Here is a 24,797-nt window from a genome sequence, read left to right as displayed (position 1 = left end):
GTGTCTCTTAGTGCAGTGTTGTGGAAGGGGCTGGGTCAGATGAGCTGCTAGGCTGGGTCAGATCTTGTCTAATCCAGGGTCTTGTCTCTGATAGCAGCCAGCAGTGATTAGAGAAAATGTGAGACCAGGGCAACTATCAGGAGAAATCCCATGTTACGCCTGTGTTTATTTTTGTTTTCATATTAAAAATGCATTGAGCTCAGATGACCCATCGTCTACTGGCTCTACTCCTCTTTTGAAAATTCACCTACAGGGCTAAAGGATTGTTGAATCCTGTGGTGCTGCTGTCCCTCTCCATCAGCCTCAAAAAAGGTGCCTGGTTTTTATTGTCCTTATTCATGTTTCACACATGCTACTGCTTTTGGTCTAGCCAGATATAAAGGAATCACAATTTTAAAAAAAAAACACAGATTGTTTATGCAGGCAACAAGTCTTGAAGATAGCTTTCTGTCACACTTCTCTGAGCTCTGTTGAAAGAAAGGGGAATATTCCCACTGCTCGAGACACTCTGAATTGGATTAGATATAAACAAAGCAGGGGGGAGGGGAGAGGCATGATCCTCGACTGGAGAGGAGGATTTAGATGACCAGAGATATCTTCTGTTTCTTAATGTTCCTTGAATAGAGATGATTGAAATCTCTCATCTGAGCAAGTATGCACAGAAGACAAAATACAATATTAGTGACCCTAAATATATTAGAGCGCTCTGCTTCCGATCACAGCGGTGCATCAGCTGGAATAGTAATAGGGAATGAATGGGTTTTGCCTACATGGACAGCACTGTTCTTCCCTAATGGAAAGGGAAAATTGGTACTCAAAATGCCATTGAATCAAATTTTTGATGACTCTCAGTACACCTGCCTGTGACACTTTCCACCTTGTGGTTTCAGAGCACTTTACAGACTTGAATAAATTAATCTTTTTTTTTTTTTTTCTCACTGTCTTCAAAGGCTGGGGAGTTACTGTCCAATACTGCATGTCTGAAAGGACTAGGACTGCATCCAATAGGATAGGTTTCTATTAGGCAGCAGACACTTTGTCCTGTGCAGAAGTATATGGACGTATGCATTTTCCACATGCAAGCACCTGCACCTCTCAAATCCTTGCCCTTCCCCTTTAAAGAAGCTAGGCCATGCTTGGTATGCGTGTATTTGAAATGCCAGGTTGTACAGAGCAGGGAAGAGGCTTGTAAACAAACACCTGCAGGAGAACCAAGCTGAGCTGAAAGTGTGCAAGTCCACTAGAGACAGGGGCAAGGAGAACATCTGCCTGAGCACCTGTTTGGTGGACCGCTGCCCTGCTCACTAGACTGTGCTGCTCCTCTAGTGCCCATAAGATGAATGACCAGGGTGCAGAGTGCTCCTCGGCAGGGTGTCTCAGGCTGGACACAGTGTGCAGTGCTCCTGTGTCCCACTGAGCCCCTCTCCCTTGTCCTGGGGAAATGTGAAATAGCACTTCTGTGGAGGGGAGCAGGGGGTGCTGACAGAGGGCTGATAGTCGCGTGCACGGCAGGAATTTCCTTTCATGTGGTCTGGTGTGACATTAGCACTTCCTAGCTGGCTTATTAGTGGCTTTGTAATCTACTGGACTGACAAATAAATGCTAGTTTAGCTCAGCATGGCTGTCTTCTCCAGAGAGCATGACAGAGAAGGGGACCTTGAGATGTCCGGCTGTAGCCCCGTTTCAGTGTCTTACTGCTGGGTGGACTTGCTATGAAAGGACCTTCTCTCCCAGCTTTTCACCTTGACCCTGGAAGAGTTACTAAGTGCTGTTCTGTAGGGAGGGCACTGATGCTCCCTGATGCCGCAGGTGGACAGTTGGCTTTGGGATGCTGGAGGGGCTGGGACAGGACGGAGGGTTTTGGTTTCAAAAGAGAGCAAAGCAGCAAGGTAGGCTTGGAAGGAGAGAAGTAATACTATGAAATGGATTTGTGTGGCGCCAGCTTCATATCTGAATGGGAGCTGTCAGGAAGAACGAGATGCAGACTCGGTGCTGTTCTCCAGAGAGAAGCCCTTACAGAGCAATTGCTCTGTTAAGTGCTGGCTCCACCTCTCTGCCCCAGGTCTGGCTGACTTCTGCTGACAAGAACTGGCATGATCCCTCCTCCTTTCCCACTGGTCTTTCCTGCCTTTCTCCAGGCTCTGATTTACCTTCTTTTGCTTGCTTATTGCTTTCACCAACTGAGCATCTCCCACTGAACCCTTCTCCTTCTGGGTCTCTGTTGGTATCTTCATCCCACCCTTATCTGCCTCTTGGCTCCATCACCTTGCCCTCTTTTCCATCCTCAGTCTTTTCTGGCTCCTTCCATTCAGCATACAGTGGTACTCTAACACCTATCCAGTAAGTGAAGATGTGTGTGCACGTTGTTGCATACAATACAGGAAGGCGTGTATGTCTTAAATGTTTAACTACCTTTGTTTCCACGCACTGTTCTGGGACTTGCCTTCGGGGGACTCACAGCATGTCTTCCTGGCGTTCCTGTCCTCTCCTGTTTCCCTGGTGACTCTTCCCTGCTGCACAGGGGAGCAGGAGGGGACGATGCAGAGCAACTCTGTTGCTCCTCTCATATTCTTCTAGAAATAGTTCTGTTCCTCCTTCTGCTTTCTGGTCAAAGCCCTTTTCTGGCCAGTCTAAATGGTCTGGAAAGTAAGGAGGAAATTTTGCCTTTAGTCCAGACCTTGCCAGAGACTTCAGGGTCTCTGCCAGATGCTTCCCCTCACTTCCTTCACATGCGCAAGAAAGAGTTCATCTTTACCTAAGTGGGAAGAAGTGAGTAAAACAAGGTCACAGACTTCTCCTCAGGCCCCGTATGGAGGTGTGTGCCTTACCTATTTGTCATTGCTGTTTCTGACAGGTTGACCAGCCTGGATCACGGTGCTAGGGACCTGAAGCAAGGACCCTGACTGACGCATGTTGAGTACCACCCGACTTTTTGAGGAGAACAAGTATTTCCCTGAAGGCCTGTCCCTTCAAAGCAGCACGCAGGTAAGGCAGACAGCCCTCCTCATGCTGAGGCTCTGCTGCTGCTGGCTCTGGCCTTGCTGCAGCGGACTCGGCAGAGGATTTTTTCCATTCATTTGGCTCAAGAGGGGCTTTGTCACCTCTGCCTGCCATATCTCCAGGGGTGAATCCTTACATTGTGTTTATAAAGCACGGGGAATGTTTTTCGGCAAAAATGTACTTTCAGAGGACCAAGACTGCTCGTGTAGTTGAGATAAATATAGGCTAAAAGTGTGGGAGGAATATGCTGAAAAAAGAAAAAAATGTTACATATAAGGTATTAATAGAGCAATACTTTGTCTTCTTGGTCTAAAATAATTTTATATTGAAAATTACCTTTATTTAAGCAGAAAGCTTTTTAAGAAAAGGAAGAAAGAAGTGTAGGGGGTGCAGAAGGGCTAAGCAAGAAATTAATTAAATCATTTCATTTTCAACTGGGTAAGATATTTCAGGTCATCCAAAAGTGGGGGGGGGGGGAGGAGAACCAAACAGAAGAGCCCTGCAGCTCTAATCGTAATGACTCATGGAAACCAGATCTAGAAAAGATGAGGCCCTTTAGTCCAAACCCTTAATCCCCTACTAGTATGTAACATCATTCCCAGCAGCGTCTACCAGTCCTGTTTTAAATGATGGGATTTTCCCTTGTCCCCTTGGGATACTATTCCACAGTCTAATAGAATTAATCTGCTTACTTCTCTTTCAATCCCTGACCACTGCAGATGCAATTAGTAGTAGGCGATGGAAGGATTCTGTTTTCTATGCTGTATTATGAAGGCTTAGGGCTGTATTGTGTTAAACCAGACATCAGTTGCAAGCATGTATGCATGAGCGTGGCTTATCTGTCAGTACTCATTACAGCCCTACAAACATCTCTGAACTACAGAGTTCTCAGACTCGCAGGAGCTTTTCTGCAATGGTAACTCAGGATCTGATAAGGCACAGACTAATGTATTTGAATGGCTGTGAGAAAGACGGTATGATTGGAAACGAAAGTGAAATGCAAAGTCATATGCTGCTTGTGCTAGAGGCTCTCTGAGGCAATTTACTTCTCTGTTTCTGGAGCATTCTCTGACCTCATTTTTGATTTCTCTCTCGGACAAGTTGGTAGGAACTGTATGAAATAGCTTTTTGCTGTGTGTGGTGCTGCTGGAGGTACGGCTGCACCTTTCCATCTGTGAATTTCAGGCCTGTCTTAGATTAATATTGTGGACTTCTGCTGATGTTTACAAAGGCTCTGGTCAAATAACCAGATGAATATAAAGTCAAATAAATTGGAGATGGAAAGTCACAGATCTTCTGATCTAGTCTGTCTCCACTTAACACAAAGTGGACCTTCCTTCTGTGATGCTTCAGCCGGTTCGCTCCTCAAACTTGGAGAAGTTTTTAGTAGAGAGAACCGTTGCTCAGTTTCTAAAGCACGTGGATGGGTTTTAGACCTGTTTACACGTGGAGACTACAGCAACAGTTGATCTGTACAAACTTTTTGTGCGGACGCTTGGATTCATCCACTTCCAAAGCAAATTAAAAAACTCATCCTAATACAGAAAGTGACTGCAATATAATTGCTATTGGATGTTTGAATGAGGCTGCAACATGAAGCAGGGCCAGGGGTGCACATACCAGCGTCCATGCCGTGGGCTACATCCACTGGCACTAAGGGAGAAGGTTGCAATCCTGTTCCTCCTCCTTCCCAATAAATCCCTGGCTCTAACGTGCCATAGCTTTTCTGGAGTATTTCCTCAAATAGAAAACCTAAATATAAACTTAGCCACTGATCCAGTGTTTCATTATCAAGGTAAGTCAATAAAGATGTTAAAATTTGACTAGATTGCCTGTGTTTGTCACTTCAGAATTTCTTAAACGCTAGAGATTGAGTTGCAAAGCTCTGATGTGTTCGTTGAGTCCAGTGCTAATTTGCCCATTGTTTTTAATCAGTTGAAATTCTTTTCCAGCTTGGTGCTTGGCTGCTCCATGTGGTTTTGTAGCATACTTTAAAGGATGGGGAGGTGGTGACTGCAGCAAGGTGTAATGATCCATAGCGCTTTAGATCATCTGCAGCGTATGTTCCCTGTCCCCGCTTTGCCAGTCAAGCTTTTATTCCAGTGAAAAGTGTCAGTAAACCCAAGGCGCAGAAAGGTACCGTTTCTCCTCCACTCTTCCCTTGTTCATTCCCTGAAAGTTTATCTTGCTGCTTGCTTTTTAAAAGCTCTGCATTAGCTGGGGGGGGCTGTGAAGTAAAAGGCATGCTTTAAATACAGATGCTGGTGATAGTCCTTTCAAAAGCTGAATTTCTCAAGCTGGGAGCTATTGACCCCTTTCAGTGCAGTCACAAAGAAATCCAAGAGGAAATGGAGGGTGAGGGCCAGCGGGGAATATATATATATAATTTTTTTCCCCCAAGTCGTCTTCTTACTCCACCCCCTGCCAGGCTGGCTATTGTTTGAGACTCCACACGGGATACCAGTTGCCATATAAGGAAAATGGCATCATGCTACATTCTTTCTAAAAATTGATTTTTTACAGTTGCCTTTTTAAAAATTTATTTATTTATTTATTTATTTATTGCTGAAAGTTGTTCTGCTTTTGTGGAAGCTCGGGGCAAAAGGAAAGTGGTAGGCTACGGTATGCACGTGTTCAGTCTTGGTCTCTGCAAAAGGTTTCGCTTTGGCTCTGTTCTCGCAATTAGACACAGCAGCAATAGCAAATGAGCTTCAGTTACTATGGCGGGAGCAGAGGATGTTGCTGTGCATTTTCCTGCGTCTTGAACTCGGTAATACTCCTCCTCGCCTTTTGTTTTTTTCTTGCTTAAGAGGATGCTCAGGCAGTGGGACAGAGGCACAGAGTGCCCCTCTGTGTCCCTCTTCATTCACAATGTACCATTTATTCACTGCCTGTTTCCAGTCCTGATGCAAACACGCCTGGACTCTTACAGGGGGATCCTGCCTTTTGCTCCCAGGGTGTTCCCTACCAAATTGTCCCTCTTTCAGTGCTTGAAAATTTAAGAGGTGAAAATCTCTTTCCACCAGAATTTTACAACTTGTCATCGAAAGCTGGGACAAAAACAGCGCTGCTGAACTGGGGCTTCCTTTCCTCCCCATTGCCTGAAAACGCGGTTTATGAAATGGCACTAATCCTCGTTGCGCTGTGTGAAATGAGGACACGGGGTTGCGAACACCTGACCCTCCTGCTCCCAGCTTGTGCTTTCTTCGTTCCTGCTGATATGAGGAGAGGCTGAGGGATCTGGGCATGTTTAGCTTGGAGAAGAGGAGGCTGAGGGGAGGGAGACCCCATTGCCCTGTACAACTACCTGAAAGGAGGTTGTAGAGAGGTGGGTGTTGGCCTCTTCTCTCAGGTGAATAATGACAGGACCAGAGGAAATGGTCTGAAGTTGCAGCAGGGGAGGTTTAGATTAGATATTAGGAAGAATGACTTTACTGAAAGAGTGGTCAGGCACTGGAACAGCCTGCCCAGGGAGGTGGCTGAGTCACCATCCCTAGAGGTGTTTAAGAAACGTCTAGATGTGGCATTTCAGGGCATGCTCTGAAGGGCAGAGATTGTAGGTTGTTGGGTTTTGGGTTGGTTTTTTTGTTTTTTTTTTTTTTTTTTTTTTTTTTGTGTGTGTGTGTATGGTTGGACTCGATGATCTCAAAGGTCCTTTCCAACCATGAAGATTCTATGATTCTATGATTCTACGATGTGCGGAGTGAGTGCTGAGCACTGGTTTGGGCCACCAGCTTCCCCTGCGCTGCTCGATGGCCAAGTCCACTGCTGGGGACGGCCATAGCTCAATTATCCCCAAAGGCAGGTGAAGCAGTTGAGCCTGCAGGAAGCAAGAGTGTGTACAGCAGCATTTTAGAGGCTGAGGTGCTTCTGCAGGCAGCAGGGGTGGGTCAAACCATGCGCCAGCTCAGGAAAAGGACTGAAGACACCCCTGAGGTTTGTTTTTTGTTTCCTGGTGCAACCATCACTTGTTGATGAACATCAACTGCCCGCGTTTCGGAAATCAGTCCGAACTCCAAACAAATCCACTTAGGGACTTGTGCAGAGGAACAGCTGGAGCAACAGGAGCATAAATAAGGCTGAATCCCCTGACTTCAGAAAGCCGAGGCAGAGTCTAGAGAGGGAAAAGCAGAGGGCTGGGAGCTGGGAACACAGCCAGCTCTTGGAGAGGAGCGAGTGCGTGCTTGTGCATGTGCACACGAGAGTTGGGCACTCTTCCTCTCGTATCCTCTTGTGTCAGCCATTGGGATACAGGCCTTAGCGGTGCTCTCTGTGGTTGCCATCACTTCTGACTCCCTGTGATGCGCTGTTGATTCTCCCTGTAAAAATCTGTTCAGCAACGGATAATGTTGCAGGCTTCTTAAAAATAAAAGCAGACAAACAAACCACTCCCCCTTAGAAATAGCAGCAACAAATCTTGGGGTTCATTTGCCATGATCACGTCATAATACCCAATCTGTGTTGCACTGAGGTGTGATTACAGAAGTGGAAGAAAGGAAAATACTTTCTATAAACACTTTTTTTGCAGAAAATTGTTTGTTTTATTATTATTATCTGTGTATGCATTGGCAATATACAATTTTTTCTTTTCAAAAGTTGAACAATTGGACAACTTTTAATGAAATTGAAATTTCGTGAAAACGGAGTGAGGACGTCTTAAAGGTTCGATGTTTTTTATGAAAGCCTGGAAATGGAGGCCGCATTGACCAAAGGAAGCACATATCATATTAAGGAAGTTATAATTTTCTTTAATTTTTCTTTAGACTCTGAGTTAAATTGTTTGGAGAAACTGTGCTACTCTCACGTCTCTGCAAAATGAGCCTCCGAGAGAATCTTCTCATATGATAAATTGTACTTATACTAGAGATACAATTGTGGAAGCTTCCTGGACTTTACTAAGATGCTTGAGTTTGCAGTCGTATGGCAGCGGAACGTCCTCACGTAGCTTTTTCTTCACAAAAGGTAATTTGGTGTCTCCCAAATGCTGTCCACTGTGGTATCAAGAGGAGATATCACTCACAGCGAGTGGTGTGGAACGATGCAAAGCCCCGTGTGCTTGGTTCTCAAATAACCGGTGAAGCAGCTAATGACTTTTGACATGGACATGGCTGTCGTTGGACGTCTGAGTTAACATTGTACAGATAAATGGGATGCTCCTCACCCAACAGCTATTGTTTCGAGCTCTCTGCGAACTCCCAGGCCTCCTGTTTTGGTTACATTCTGCTCGCATTTGTAACTGTCCTAATAACTGTCACGGCAAACGATGATATGTTTGTTGTACGCACACTTATAAGTGAAAGACGAGCGTAAAGGGTGAGTGTCAGGTCGGCGATGCATCCAGAGGGCAGGCAGGGCACGCGTGGCCAGCAGCATTTCAGTCTCACTCCAAGCCTGAGCAGCAGTGGCCAGCAGCCTCCTGGCGCTGAGGTGCACCCCTTGGGATCTCTGCTAGGGTAGCAGGAGGTTTCAGCTCTTAATTTCTGCTGCTGAAGGTGCTCTAAGGTAATTAATCAGGCTGTAAGTGGCTGCTGAAAATGTGGCACGCATTTGCTGCTTCTGTCTCTTCGGGTCTAGAGGTGACACAAATAGCCACAGGGCTCAAATGTCGCGACAGCTGACTCTGCCGGACGTGGATGGACCTTCTGAGAGGTATTGCCTCAGAGACTTGGAGCTGGTGTTTCTGATGTTAACCGTGGTGCATGCGGGGACTGGGTTTGGCTGTGCCTGTTTTCCTATGGAATCGGAAGCTTGTGTGACATGTAAATGATAATGAAGGAGGAGGAAATAAATTGTCGTTAGAAATAAATCTCTATCAGTTCCTGTCACTTAGTTCTAATGCTACAGTGGTAATTTAAAGCTTTTTTTTGCCTGACTATATCACGGGTGAAGTGCTTTGTCAAGGGAAAAATGGGGTTTACCCAATGTGACAGGGCAGGAAAGCAAAGCTGCCTTTCATCGCCGTGCCGAGTCCTGGGTGGAGCGGCTGAGGTACGGTGTCACTCAGAACAGCAGTGAAGGCTTTGCATCTCTTATTTTTGAGACCTACAGAAGTACATTTGCAATTGATTTGTCAATTTTGAAAATATTGAGTGAAGCTGGGGACTTGGTTTAAGAGCTGCTGTAGAGATTTCTCAGGAAGCAGATATGTAAGAAGGGTATATGGGTGTGTATTTGCAGCTTTTTTTCTTGGGCTTATGAATGAGAGCTGGGATCAGTGAAAGGTGATAACTATTAAAATCGGTAATAAGGATAGTATTACCCTATAAGTAGTGAAGTGGGTTTGGAGAGTTTTGCATTCAATTACTATCTATCTGTCTGCCTAGCCTGCATTCTGACAGTGGGAAGTAGCTTGATTCCTGTCTGCCTTTTTTCCCCGATCCGTATAAGGATGATAATACGGCTGGTAAGTTTTCTTTTGTAGAAAAAGGTGACAGAAGTATTTTATTTTGTGTAGAAACTGGCTTCGTGAAGCTTTGCATTCCTTTTCAGAGAAACCTGAGGATGAAAAAGTTTTCATTCTGGAGTGTTTATCTTCGGGTTTTTTTTCCCCTCTTGCTCCTTCTTTCTGTGGCAAAGCAGGAACGGGGAAGGGAATTAAAAAAGAAAAGAGGTAATCCAGAAATTCCCTCTCCTCACATGAAAAACTGCCCATCAAAAATGTCCATGCATCTAACATAAAAAAAAAATAATTGAAAAGCAGTTGATTTTTAAGCTTGTGGAATATGAAAAAGGTTATTATTACTCTTGAATGCCCTGACCTGTTTTAAAGCTGAGGTTTCTTGCTTGCGTTGCTGTGTCTATTTAGTGGAAAATCTTGAGAGCTCTTTTGCGAGAGGAGCCTACACAGAGGTCAGCTGCTGGACAGGCTTGTGCACGGTAAAGATAATGAGAATCTAATGGCTGATTTGTCCTTTGTAAAAGAACTCATTCTCCGTTTAGCTTCTAATGGATGGGAGCTGCATCCTTGGCAGACGTTACATTTGTTGACAGTACTGGCAGATAAGAAACTAGGGACTGAACAGCCTTGGACATGCTTGTGCTGGACATCCAGAGCTGCCCTCCTCGATGGTGTGTGGCAGGAACTGTAAGGCAGAAGTGACATGGGGGCATTTTATGGCCGGATGACATGGGGGGGATGTAATGGCAGTGCTCTGCCTGTATTTTAGCTTCCGTGCCCAGCGTATTGGAGGTCTTGAGCTCAACAGGGGACTGTCTGCAGCTGCTACTTTTCTAAAAAAGCGGAGCACGACACATGTATGAGTGGACCACCCCCCCACCCCCGCAGCAGCATGTGCAAAAATAAATAAATTCCGAAGAAGTATGTTTAAGCAACATAAACTTCCTTTTTTTAGTCATTTGTGGAAGGTTTATTTGCAAATCCCCCAACACTCACCAGGTGCTAGTTTTCAGGTGGCTTGAAATTTTAAAGCTTCAGCAGCCCCTCGCTGCTGCACGGCAGGAGCCAGCCCTGAGCCCAGGAGGGCAGGGAGGAAGCTGTTCCTGGGAACTGGCTTTCTGTGATTGCCATCTCGAGCTGTTTCTGGCTCCTTTCCCTGGTGACTGTTGGTGACAGGATATTAGAGTTTATGGCTACCTGACCCACCGGTTTCCCCATGTTCTGCGGCAGGGGTGGTTATCAGGCTTGAGCATTCCCGCCTGCTGGCCGGGCAGCCCGTGCTGATGCTAGAGAGAGACAGACGGACACCCAGTGTAATACAGATGACATGTATGTCGAGGCAGAATTTGTCACTGACTCCTCAAACTGACCCGGATCATTTATAACCTTCGTGGCTACAAAGTACATCCAAGAAAGAGTACATTTCAAGGAGGCTAAAAATAATATGCTCGATTTTAATTTATTTCTCCCACAAGCGTTCAGTCAACAAGAAGAAAAGGAATTAGTTGGTCCTTTTTTTTCCCATGCTTGACTGTTCGTCTCTCAGAATGGAGCCGTAAGTTTATCGCAAGTTATTGGCCTGTTAGTTGAGTTGGCTTAATGTATGGATCACGTTACTGGAAAGTAGAATCACTTGCCAGAACTGCCTCTGCTTTTCCATTTCCCTTTCAACCTCCCAATTTTGTATGTTATCTGGTAGCAGCACTAAAGGCCAAACTCTCACTGAACTGATTGGAACCAGGAGCTGGCATCCTGCTATTCTGTCTCCTTCTGCCAAAAGCCAGCGTTCAAAATAAAGACTGTACGTTCGGACTACTTACATGAATACAATTTATGGTCATTTGAAATACCTGAAGGATTAGTACAGCAAAGCTCTGATTCTCCGAGTGACTTAGTATGACCACACGGTAGATAAAGTTGGGTACATTCAACAAGTCTTCATCTCAGGAAAAGGGGATAAATGATGGTGCCTTTTAAAAAGGAGTAATGAAATGGGTTTTTTGGGGTTTTTGGGTTTTGGTTTGTTTTGTTTTGTTGTTAAAGATGTAGTTGGAAATGACTCATTTGGAAAATTGCAAACTAGCTAGATGTAAGCATAAATCTGAATCCAGATGTTTAGGACTAGCAATATAAATCTCTAGGGGTTACTCAGTAGTCCTGAGTATTAGGTCTACAAATCTAAAAGTGATGCTTTAGCTGCTTGAGATCTTGGTCTTTTGCTATGTGGTTTTCCTATCAAGAATAATGCTAATTGACAAAAACTGTAGTGATCTGATGTTTCTTCTCCTGTGAATAGAAAATCAGCTATGTGTATCAAGTCTGTGAATCACACCTCTGTACTAGATAATTTTTATGAAAGACAGAAATTACACAAAACTTTTTTCCAAAATCTTCACAGAGACCATACATCTTCATAAAATCAAGTTGAAATTAAGCAAATAGTTTCAGTCAACAATAGGGTTACATATATATTTGTAAATATCAAAAGCTTTACTTCCAGATTTTTTAATGCAACATATTTTTGTTTTAGAAATGCCAAAGCTGATTCTTTCAACATTTAAAAATGAAAACCACATTTTCCTACTAAAATCTGATCCAAACTTTTTACATAAAGAGGTTTTTGTTTGTTTGGTGTGGTGTTTTAGGGGTGTGTGCTGGGTTATGTTATGTTTTTTGACGTAGGAAATGTAAAAAAATAAAGTTTCGTCTTAGATTGAACAACACTCTGAGGAGTTGATGTGAAGAAGTACCTTTGTATTGTTTTGTTTCAGAAGAAAAATCTTCCGGTTCAAACCGAAGCAATTCTTCCCCTCTCTTTTTATTTTGTTTTTGTCACCCGAACACCAAAACCTTGCAATGTTCTTTCTGATGATATTGACACAGAGTAATTTTTCTTAGTTTTTGCTAATATGAAATCTGTGCTCCATTGCTGGAAGCCTTTGGGGTTGGTCTGGCCGGGGAATGACCATTAGGGCGTTGCTTTTGCTTCTGCTGGTGAGTTGCTTTTGTCGCTCGTAGTTGCAGGTAGTCTGTTCACGAGAGCTTTTCTCGTTCCTGTCTTCCTGTCCTCCTCCGAGTTACTAAATACTCTGAGCTGCAATGAGGGAGTAAAGCATGAGTGCTCATAGTTATCATTAAGTGTTTTCTTTGCTAATTCCCTCTTCTTGTGTCCCCGTGACTTGCAGCTGAGGATTAAAGTGACTGCCCTCAGCACCAGCAGTAGGCTCTGTTTGAAACCTCCAAAGGATGTTGTTTATATTTTGCCTCTCTTGCCTGCATCCCTCATACAATGCCTTCCCCAATGAGCAGCTCTCTCCTCCCCATCCCAAGTGATGCTATTACTGAGGAATGTTGGACGGATACCATTATACACATACTGGAGGTGCCCCCGGATTCGGGGTTTGAGCTTGATTTAAAGGGGAAGAGATGCTGGAAGGGAATGTTGTTTTTAGTAGGGACCCAGGCTGTAGCGCTTTGCAGAACTGTTTTAAATATGCTGCTCAGGCAGGGAGGTCTGTGGGTGCAGGGGGGAGCTCAGCGAGCTTTTCAAATGTTTCCATGCGCTGCTCGGGGCTGCTGTCCCAGGCACGTACTTCATTAAAGCTCCTGGGAAAGGCATTCTGTGAATAATCAATCAGCATCGCTCTGGGTTTCCTCTCCATCGGGGTTGCTCTGTCGTGTCTTTCAGTGCTGCTCATTTTGTTTTTAGTTTCTGAAGGAGGAATCGATTTGTACAGGGTAGCACCAGGCAGAGGAGTTTGGTCTTGCAATGGGCTAAGCCATCTGGCCTGTTTTCTCTAAAGCACTTCAATGGGTGTTTAATGTTGTAGGTCCTGAAGAAGCCAGTGGTGGTAGGGCTGTGATGAAGTGTTGTCTGAATGTCTCGGTGGTTTCATAGATCAACATTAGGTTGTCCCCTTGGATCTTTGCTGTCACCTCTGATCTGGAGCACTCCTTATCTCAGAAAGGACCTCCGTGCTTCAGCTTTGCAGGGGTGCCATATCCCTGACCTGCCCCTTTCCCCATCTTTCTCCTCTCTTTCCTCTTTCCTCTGCTTCCAGATTCTTTGATGCAACTCAGCTCAGCCACAGTCAGCTGCTTGTTGTCGTCTTGCTTTTGCTGAGGCAATATTGCAAAGGGCTTTTTGCAAAAAGGGCGTGTTGGGGAGGGGAAAGGCTGTAAAGAAGATTTATGTGATTCAAGACGGTCTTTATGTGTGTAAGAATTTTGAGGCGAAAGCTGGTTTGATGTGAAATAAAAGGAGAGCTTTGCCTTCCCTCTCAGTGAATCAGTGGGTGAACTGGGATTGAAATCCAGAAGAACCTGGTACCCAGGTCTCAGTTTACACTTCTGACTTAAGCAAATTGTTGTAAAATTGGTGTAGGTGGCTGGCGAAGAGACGCTCTGTGTTGCAAAGGATCTGGCCTTCTGGCACTAGAGCTGCCCTTCACAGCAGTAGTGGGAATTGCATATGATGAATTAATCACCTTGAGGACACCTGTATAACATGCACTTTGGCCAGTCCCTTCTGATGTTCCATGTCCTGCTTCCAAAGGATCAAAGAAGGACTGTACTTATATTTCCCCAGAGTTCAGCTGGAGGTGATGCTATTTTCCAGGGAGGTAGTTCTCTACCTCTCTTAATGAGTAACTTTATACTATGCTGTCTCCTACAATAATAGCTACTAGAGGGAAAAGAAGCTATTTGCTGAGGCAGTGAGGCTGTATAAATTGTTAAGAGAGGAGGGAAGGCGTGGGCAGGGAGCTGAGATTACAGCAAGAGCCATGAGAATTCCCAAGCTCCAAAGAGTGCTCCTGATTTTAGCGTTACATGCACCCCTAGGTAGTGTTTGTTTAACGTTTCTAGTCATGGTGAAGGAAAGCAAAAATCCCGACTGGATAGTATTTCAGTACTGTGACAATGAGGATACTTAGACTATCTGTTGTGTTTGCTGCACAACGCTGTGTCACTAAGATCCTCAAATGCTGACACAGCATCAAGCAAGGTGAGAAGGGGCCACTGTGACCTCTTTTTTGTACTAGACGCAGGGTTTCTTTGAATTAAGTCTGGTTTGAATCAGAGCATCTTAATGCAGCAATTTGTTATACATTTATTTCTTCTATTCATGATTGTTCTTCCCTGTATAGCTGCAATTACATAATGTCCATATGGCAGCTCCAGCAATTGTTTGGGAGGCAGCTGAACACTACAGCTCTATGAGTATACTTCCAGTTCTCTGGCAAATAACTTCATCCTCTGCAAATTGTGTTTTGAATGCCAGTGGGCTGCAGATCATCTGTGAATTGAAGATGCCCAGGGACCAGATTTTTGTGGTTTTTAGCTCTTGTCCATAACTTTCTTGCTTCATGGTGTTCCTTGTTCTTTTCTCAAATACTGTACCTCTGCCAAAGTAAGACCATCTCAATCTCTGTCAACGTCAGCTGTACAGGGGAGGAGAGTGGAACAGGGCGTCATGAGTAAATCTGTCCGCCATGGATGAAATCTGGATGTCACTGAAGTTAGTGGTAGTACTCCCACTCATCTCCCTGGTTTATCCCCTCACCCATGAAGAATTTTTCCCCTTTGTGAATGTAAGGATTGATGGATCGTTTGTTCTCAGCTGACCTTTTCTCTCCACAGACCATCTTTGAAGTCTGGTGATATGCGTGCATGTCCATTAATCATGACATTGGTAGGTTTTGCCTGAGCAAAACACAGCTCCAGGAATTGAGACTGCTACCTATATGTGGCTAGTAAATTTGGAAACTTCCTCTAGTAGGAGGAGGCGGACCTAGGTGAGATCATACGCAGCACTGAGAAATAAAAGAAAAAGTCACAGTAAGTTTGTGAACTGTCCCTGTCACCTTCCCAGCAAGCGGTGCTGGGAAAGCAGGCAGCCCCAGGGAGACCTCGAAACGTGCTCTCGCTGTCAGAAGGTAGTTAGAGATCTTGCTTTGCTCTCTGCTTTTATTCTTTAAAATTGGAAAAGCTCCTTCTCTCCTGCATTCTGTGAAGTCTGTGGGTGTACCTGCCCCAGCTGGTCCTCCTGTGCATTGCAGAGCCTCAGCGATGCCCGTTGCCTGGATACAGGGCAGTTCTGCATCTCAGCCCCCCATCCAGCCCTGTGAAAGCAGGGGGCTGCAGGGGGAGAGTGGGGGGAGATAAGCCCTGTACACTTGGAGGAAGGAGCATTAAGTCTACCTGATGTAGCTTGTAAGATCAGGGTTTTCTCTTACTTTGCTATCATTATTATTATTTATCGTTACTATTGATAGGAGAAAAGTGCAACCCAGCTGCTCAGTGCAGAGATCTGGGGGCTCCCGCAGGGTGAAGCGCTTCATGCCACTTAGAAAACCAGCCATTGTGCTGTCTCCTGAATAAGCATTTTATTTCACGTGCTTGTTCTGAGCCTCCTGCTGTTGCGCACACTACAACGGCTGACAAGCAGCCGTCCTGGCAACATGGCATCAGAGCCTGTGAGCTGCCTTACCTCTGGCTGAGACCCTGGGAGAACAATACGAAGACAACAGTGACTGTTGAATATTTAAAATAAAGTATTTCCTCTTAAACATGAAAATGCTCTTTGCGCTTCATACACATCACTGCTTGGTGACAGCGATTGGCCAAGTGATGCGTTATTCCTGTGTTCAGACAGGACAATGCCGACTGCACTGCAAGAACTTTCTCCTCTCTCCTTGGCTGAGCGCATGAAAGCTCATCATTAGCAGAAGGCCCTGTTGCATAGCACATGTCTATGAACTTCGCTGACTAGGATCGGTCAAAAATAATTTTTAATTTTTAAGCTCAGTTACTTTAAATTTGGGCTAGTTCGTATTGTAATGCAACGGGTTTTGCTGTGTATGTCTGTAGGGCACTGTGCTGTTTCGAACAGCACTTGGGAACTGTGTCAGTGAGCATTAGTAAGTAACGGTAATTAACCTTTAGATTGAGGTCTCTAATAACGAACCAGGGTCCTCTTGTTCGAAGCACTGTGAATTTGATGACAGAAATACTATCTGCTCTAAGAACATGTACATTCAACTTTAATGTAAGATGAGAAAACAAATAAGTATAATGCAGTGGGGGGGGAATGAACACCTGGGCAAGGCCACCTTGACATCAATGACCTTTCTACTGACCTTAGTAGGTGCTGGGTTTGGTCTTAAATAGGTTCTGTGTTGGGCTTCTAAAAACACATTATCATAATCTCTGTAACATGGAGCTCAAGGATGGACAAAGCTTGTCCTACATGAAGATTGGCGCATCCTCATTGCCGGAGGAGGACAGCGCCTAACTGTGAACTAGTATTGGAAACAAAACTGTTCGAAGACTGAAAACCTGGAGGGTTTCAAGACAGACTTTCAAGGCAGTGAAGAAACTTGGAGCAATTTTTCCTAGGTCTTTAGAAAATATTATTTATGAAGGTATTTGCATCTCTGCAAAACGAGTGCAAAGTGCTGGATGACAGGAGCGTATTGTTCTGATGTTGTAGTTCACACTTTGTATTTCTATTTACACATGTATGAAGAATGGCAGAGGATGAAAGATGCAGCTCACTGAGACTCCTTGTGAGGCAGCTGTTGAAAGGCTGGGCCGAAGATTAGAATCTGCTTTCTTGGCTCTGTATGTGTGTGTATAAATATACGTATATACATACATATATATGTATGAAAATATACACACAAAGCCACTGATTGTCAGCAAATAACACTATTCACAGAAGCTTAGTATCTGTTGTAAGCAGAAAGGACAAGGCCTTCTCTCTCCTACTGAAGGTGAAGTTGGACATAAAACTGCTATGGACTGGTACAGGGTTTTTGTCATAGAAATTGTTTATTCCTTTCTTCTTCCTGTCTTCATAAATAAATTGTGTTTTATCGGCCCATTTGTTTAGGTTAAAAAAAAAAAGCTAACTAAGGGTATCAATAAAATGCTGTTATCTTAGTCAGATTTTAGTAATAATATCTGTCTGACCTGTTGGATTAAGCACTTTACACTATATAAATTTTCCTGTTCAAAATAAAAACACATCCCTTTCTCTTCCCTGATTTCCCCCCCATCCCTTCCACCCCCATAATATAAACAGTAGGCAAAAGGGCCGCATGATTTCTGGAATGAAGGAGTAGATGGGAGGAATGAGTGTGCGCTCTGGTTCCTGCTGAAATGAAGAGTGGAGTAGCGTATTTGTGAACCGTGTTAGTGTGAAGGAGCTTTAAAAGACAGTGGCTAGAGTGGAGATTGAGATTCTTAAGGCAGATCTGCGTGAATGACAAGGCTGGCCTGAACAGAACATCAGCTTTATGGAGAGAGTAAGGAATCCTCACTACTCAGCCACCTCGTTACTGGAAAAAAAATCCAGAGCTCACAACATACAGGAGGACAAATAGTTACGGAACTGCAACAAATTCTGATTGAAAAAACTGTTTGAAAGCGTTCTAAGCCAGAGTTAGCTATGCCACACCACCTCCTCTTCTAGCCAATTTGTGGTAATAAACAGTGTGATAGGAATCAAATTGAACATGTGCAGAATTGAAACACTGGATTTAAAAAAATGAACCTGATTTCAAGTTCTGTTTCAAAGAAAAGTTGGGAGGTTTTTTTTTTTCCACAGCACATACAACAGGTTGATCCAAAGTCTATAAAAAGCTTGAAGTCTAGTCTCAGATTTTAATTTACTGAATCCACAGGTACAGTATTCACTAAAGAGTTTATCAGTGTGTTGAGCTTCAAATCCTTTGGGAAACTAAAAATACGAAAGAGGCCAAAAGGCAGCGCAAAAAGAGGCATAATTATTTTTATAAGGTTAAACAATTAACCCCTCTTTCTAGATTCAGTGCCATCCAAAATTCAAAACTTAAACTGATGAAAGGGAAATGGTACAAGATTAATGGACTTTTAACTGCTGTCTTTCCCTCCAGCTGTGGGACATCAAAGACATATAAGCCTTCATTTTCTGTGGCTTTACAGAAAGTGCTCTCTTATCCTTCTGAGTGATGTGGAAAGGATGGGATGTTACAGCTGTGTTGGGGCACGGCCTCAGTGTATTTTGCTGGTCTTTCATGACATTGCAGAAGCTTCTTTTGCCCATTATTGATTTTTTTGTAGTTGTTTTGAGACAGTTTGCCTGGAAAACAGGTCTTGATTGCCTTCAGAGTGATTCATGTGATGATAATGAGTTAATGTAATGGAGACATCATATACATATGTTTGGAGCTGGGTTAACTGAACTAAATTTTTTAAATGAGTAAGACAGTGTATCAGCCTATCAGAACCAAACCCAACCTCAAATCACTAATTAGAGGAAAATAATTAGGATTGAATGCTAAATTTAGATTCAACTGTAATTTACAGGGGTGTTTGTTTAGAGAAGAGCCAAGAAAAGGAATCTTGGCTCTAAGGATCACCAGGAAAAAACCTCTTTACATATTATGGCCATGTAGCGACCAACTCTAGAGATGAGTTGCTGGAAGTGACGTGTCTGATTTACTGCCCACTGCAGCTTTGAGCATGTTTGCAAGCTGAAGTATCTGTTATGGTTAGGGTTATTATAATGGGGGTTTATTTTATTTTAGAGAGACAGAAAATAAATGCTTTTTTGTGGCTTCTGGACATGGCTGACTTCTGTGGTTGCTTTCTGTTCTTAAGCAATGCCAGCCTGGGCTGCTCAGTGTCACTTGCGTTTTCCCTACAAAGGGAGCTGGGGCTGGTCAGTGGGAAGAGAGCGCGAGTGCGGTGTCCCAGCACTTACCCCATTGCCGTGGGACAGCAGAGGGACAGCAATGGGGCTTTGCCAGAGGCAGACAGGTAGATCTGGCAGGGCAAAAAATTATACTGTTTCCCTGGTGGGAATTTCTGAGCGGGCAGTTAGGATCCGTGCTCCCTGTGGAAGTTTTCTGCTGCTTCTGGTATATCAGTAAGTCTGCAGCTGGTTTTGGGTCTGCCTCTTAAAACATGGATGTGTCAGGGCGCTGCAGGTGGAGAGCATCTCTCAATGTCCAGTTGGAGTGCCCTGTGGAAGATGCTAAGATCTTGTTTTATATACAATTCAGTCCAGTACTATCTTTGATCCTGTGTTCCCAAAATGCTTCCTAACCTGTACACAATGGAATTGCAAGTGGCCTTTTGAGTAGGGGCATAAGCAAAATTGCTTACAGAAAACATTGCTTTCCGGACTTTAAAAACTACGAACTTTAATCTGTGTAAAACTTTGCATCACCTTTAAGTTGGGGTCGCACGGAAAAGGTGTGTTCTGTTTCACCTATCTCATGAAGCAGATGTCAGGTTTTGAAATTGTAGGGAGATTCCCTTCCGCTGTGGTCCAAAAATATAAACCCTGCTATAGTTTTAAGTAAAGAGACAAATCAAAAAGATATAGATCTCTGTCACTACAGGGCGCCTTCTCCAAGAACAACCTTGGTTTGGCGTGGTGAAACTCTTAGATCAATAGTCTAGCAATTAGGTTGCTTGTGTTCCCTGGTGAGAACTGAGAAGACCAGGAATGTCAGCCTGAGTCTGCTGTGTCCAAAGTTAATGGACCATTGACCCACACTTCTGGCTAGTTAAAACTTTGTCTCTTGTTTTGATTAGAAGTTCCATCCTGGATTCACAGAAATATCACAAAATGCCTGTTTTTGAGTCTGAAAACAAAATGAAACAACAATTCTCTCTCCCCAAGCTGAAAGAAATTCTCAGCTGACAGATTCAGGCTTCATCTGGAGGATGCAACAAAATCTCAGGAAGTCTGTTATATTCCATCATGCCGAATGATGGGAAATAGACGAGCAGTGCCCCTGAACTCCACTAGAAATGCTGTCCAGATAGTTGCGTTTGCAGAAGGTTAGAGTTCTATTTCGTGTAGTATCCGAAACTAAGCAGCTGTTCATAGATCAGTAGTTCATATATCAACACGCAAAAGGTTTCACTCTGCAAAATCCCACATGCCTAGTTTGTACCGGAAGGCAGTCTCTTTTTAGCTAAATAGAAAATAAAGGCTGTAAAGGTGAGTTGGGCAGCAGAACTACAAAGAGACGACGAGATTTCAAGAAGTTACAAGATACATCTCGGAGCTCAAGTTTTCAGCTCCTGGTTAAGCTGTTTTACACAAAAATTTGCAGTTCAGACCTTTTCCTATCATTTCTGTTCGTGCTGAGCAAAAAGAAAAAAAGCTAGTGAAAGCAAATTCCTTCAGATAACGTCCATCTCTTTATGCCAGCTATTCTGCCAGGTTTGTGCACAGCCCTGACTGGGCAAAATTAACTGGATATCCAGCATAACCAGAGCACATCCTTGCTAGGTTGACTAATAATGAAGAAAAGATGAACTATTCTCCTGTAAACTGAATGTTCACTGTTCTTGGCTGATCCCCTCCTGCTCTCTGCTTTAATATCCTTGTCAGCCTGCTGGCAAGACGCTGAAGCAGCACCAGCCATCCAGTTAAAATACAGAGTAGCCAGAAGTTTCAATCAACTCAGATTTCCTCGAACGCTTACTGGACATTCATTCCAGTTCCTATAAAAATGTCTAGGCAACTCGTTACTTTAGTGTTTCACCTCATTTTGTAGCCGCTACTTTACAACACTTTGATTTTAAAATGTAATTTTACAAGCGTTACTTTTACTAACTATATTTTCTTTTTCATTGCGCATTTTTAAATGCCGAGAGCATGAGCAGAGTGGAGAGGGGACCCGTGTTGTAACAGTTAATAGAGAGTTCTGGTCATTCTTGGTTCTGCTGCTGTTAAATGTATTTCCACTGCTTCAGTGTATCATGAATATTCAAAATATATTCAAAATCAATCCATTATTTGGGAAGAAAGGTTCCGTGTTTGGTCAGATTGGCTACCGCTAAAATCTTTGCTGGTCCTATAGCTCTGGGAAAGAATATTCTGTTTTCCTTTTCTGAGAAAAGCCGTGTGGATAAAGAAAAGTACCTCTGCTGAATCAGACCTGACCAGGAAAAAAGGAGGGGTTTTACCCCTATAGACATTTTCATCTTTCACAAAGTTGTGGGGTCCCAAGCTCCAGCGGCGAGGTGGGTGCTTCAATGCAAGACATAGATGTATCTTCAGAAGAGTCTGGGTAGAGTGTGGAACCAGAAGAGGAGGGATGTGTGGAACCAGAAGAGGAGAGATGTGGTGTGGGGACTGAGTGCCGCCAAAAAAGCAACGCGAGGGTGCCCAGAGCAGGGCCTGTCCTGCGAGCTGCGTGTGATCCTCCCCTTTGATAAAAGGGGCTGAGAAGGGAATGGCAAAGGGGTTTGCACATTAGAAGGATAGCTTGCTCTCTCCACTTCGTAGCCAGCCAGCATGCCTCGGATCCGTGCCTCGTGTGCTTCCTATCCCTTGCTTTCCTGAGCGGTAACCTTCCCACGCTCCCCCCATAAACTTATGAGGAGAAACGGGGGGGGGGGGGCAGATGGGTTTATTGAAAATCTGATTCTGAGTGGAGCTGCATCAATAAGCCCGTGTGCGTGATGAAAAAAAACAACCCACCCTCGACATGATGAAAAATAAATCCCACTGAGTCTTCAGCATCCTGCCTGAGTCACTAATTCCCCAAGGCAGAAAACAAAGCAAGTAAAAAAAGTTAGTTTTCGCATAGCAAAGCCAAAACACGTCCAGTTCTGATTTAAGATGAGTCCTGGGAGATGTCTCTTCTTTAATGGGGCCAGTATAGGTGAGCTGACAAATACACAAATTGATTTTTTTTCTTCTCCTCATCCTTCAGAGAAAGCACCTATTAATTTCAGTGGGACTCATGCCCGCATGCATTTTCTGACTGGAGCTGCCCCAGAGTGTATGAGGACCAGTGACTGCTAGCACTTGGGGCGCAGGGAGGATTTAGATGGGTGAGTCAGATTTTCCACAAGCCCAGCTCCTTGTCTGGCTCCAACAGCCAGCACCAGCGGGACTTTGTCCTGCTCCTTCCTCCCTCTCCGGCTGCCTGCACGGGCTCTCCCCATCGTTCCTCTTCTGGTGCTTTTTGCCCCTTTGTGAAGTCCCTGGCAAAGGCTTCAGCATCATAAGGTTTCTACAAATAATATCTGCAGCTCATGAGGGAAACAGCAGAGTATTTCTCTGGTTCCCTTAGGCTTTATAAATACTTTCCTGACTAAAGGCAGTTTATAAATCTGCTTAGGTCCAGAATTGCACAAGTTTGATGGAAATTCTTCACTTATGATGGGATAGGGAACAGAGAGCGAGACTTTGTGCTAGCAAATGAACCCTGGCTGGAAGCAGTCGGTTAATGCTTTTAAATGAACTACTGCTGCAGAGCTCAGGGCTCGAGCCAGAAGCACAATAGAAGGTGTATTATTATTACTGTTCTGATTATGGCAGATAATTTTGCTGTTCTCATTTACAAATTCAATGGTTTGTTAATAATGTCTGATTTGGGAATATAGTATAGTCTATCAACTAGGGGTGGCATAATGGCATTAATAAGGGTAATTGAGGTTGTTGCTACAATCTTGTTTGCTCTTTGGTTTGTTAATTGAAAATGACTTATCTTAATATATGATAGAAAAAAAATTCTTCCTCTGTGAAGCCTGGGCATCTTGAAGGAAAAAAGGGATGTGTCACTCTGCGCTGTTTGTATGCTGTTGCAGTATCGGTACGGCAGTGAGCGTACAGAAGGGAAGCAGTCTTAATGTGCGTCAGGTATTGTGTGTCTGTGTTTGTCTTTTGTATAAATAATGGCATGTGCTGTTACTTACGGCTGCGTGTGTCTCTTGTTGTGAGACTTCGTGTGTAAGACCGCCTGGGATAGGAGCGATTGATTAGAGAGCCGTTACGGGAGGAAATGGAAACGAGAGACAGACAGGCTGCTGAGTGTTTAACCCTGGAGAAGAAACTTGGCATTTCATCTTCTATCAACATTTGCCTGTAACTACTATTAACATTAATTATGGAGATACTTATGTGAACACCCTGTTAGCCCTAATTAGAGTTAATGGAAGATACGTGTGGATGTTAACAGGACAAGAGACAACCAAGCTTCCATTTCTAAGGTTAAATATTCAGTAGCTCCCTCTTAGACATCTCCAACACCCTATAATCATGCAGTCAGACTTATGCAAAAGCAGAACAGTTTCTCCTGCCTTTTTTTTTTTCTTTTTCTCATGATTATGGCCTCCTCACATTATTTTTGCTTAAATTAAAGAGCAAACAACAATGTGGCAGTGACCTCGGTTACCTTTACTAATGTAATTATGCTACCTCTCCTCTATTCATAGAGCACCTCAGAATCAGACTTTATTAGCAAACCATTTGCTGTCCCTTTTACTGTCCTTTTAATGAATGTTAGTAGAGTCACTTAAGAGGAGCTGGAAGGACTTGGCTTTGTTCTGAACAGAGACCTTGTGATAAAGAGCTCAGAGCTCTAGAGTAGGTCATGTAATATCCGAGGTCTGTAAAGTTCCTATCACTGTGCTATTGTTTGAAGCTATAAAAACAAAAAAGACCTTCCTCTTGCTGGCATTCATTAGCTATCTTTGGTATTTTGAAAACCAGTGTTGCTGAAGAATCGAGGCTGCAAAATTTACAGGCTGTCTTGTTATCCTGCTGCTGTGTATGACAGCACATCGCTGCCGCTAACCTCTGCCCAGCAGGTCAGTGTCCTCGTGAAAAGTGTCTTTTCAGGACTGACTTGGAAACTTGTAACCATTCCTGAGAGCCCTAAGACTGCCTTGGGTGGTGTCACACGCTCCTCAGGGCAGGGTGTGCTTCCATGTGGTCCATTTCCTTTGCCACGGGCATACATGATGATCTCAGATGGTGTATTGGGCAAAAAGTACATTTTTTTTTCCCCCAGATGATACCTTACATAGTTATGGGGCTGCCTGTTCATCTGATCATCTCTTACTACTATGCAAGTACGGCGCAGGGCCCCTTTGAATGCTGCTTAGTTGCAACCTTATGACTTACAACCTCTAGCTCCCGGGTGCTTGTTGGCTGGAGCCACGGGAGCGGCGTTACCCCAGCTTTCCAGTTGCGGCGCCTTTCTCCTTTTTCCTGAAGTAATTCTAAATGTAGGAACAGCTCTGCTTGGCTCAAGTCTCACATGCGCCCATTTGCAGAAGCTGCCCCACAGCCCATTGCTGGCTGATGGGGCTCTGGGCATGGGATAAAGCACTTGACATCTAGGGCTGGGTGGGCAGTCGGGCTCCGATCACGTTTACCTGGAGGATGAGCTGAAGGAAGGCTGGTCGGTTTTGATTTAGCCATTTGTTAGTTTATTCTCTTGATGTTTCTATCGGTTTTTCCAATTGTGTCTTTACAAGTGCCTGTTTTATTTTGTGGTGGTCACAGGATCCGTGCGGCTTTGCAATTAATTCTGCATTCTTGATTTAATATGTAAAGTAATGCTTTCACAGGTCAGATCTACATGGACCTTTTTTCTTT

At 44.0% G+C, this 24,797-nt stretch overlaps 1 protein-coding gene across 6 annotated transcripts in view; it reads left to right on the top strand.

The window, feature by feature from the left end:
• The window catches only part of TSPAN18 (tetraspanin 18), a 128,270-nt gene that overhangs the window by 60,652 nt on the left and 42,821 nt on the right, over window positions 1–24,797 (top strand). For 5 of the 6 annotated variants that reach the window (XM_063332139.1, XM_063332137.1, XM_063332134.1 and 2 more), the window contains one exon: window positions 2,855–2,985. The gene's annotated coding sequence lies outside the window, so the exon portion shown is untranslated. Of the gene's footprint in view, window positions 1–2,854; window positions 2,986–5,111; window positions 5,137–24,797 lie in introns of those variants that run through there. The other variant, XM_063332138.1, reaches the window with a different exon arrangement.

This window comes from Chroicocephalus ridibundus, chromosome 4, assembly GCF_963924245.1.
Source record: "Chroicocephalus ridibundus chromosome 4, bChrRid1.1, whole genome shotgun sequence".
Taxonomy (NCBI): Eukaryota; Metazoa; Chordata; class Aves; order Charadriiformes; family Laridae; genus Chroicocephalus; species Chroicocephalus ridibundus.
The sequence above is the reverse complement of the archived record's forward strand: the minus strand, read 5'-3'. Positions and strand labels throughout refer to the sequence as shown.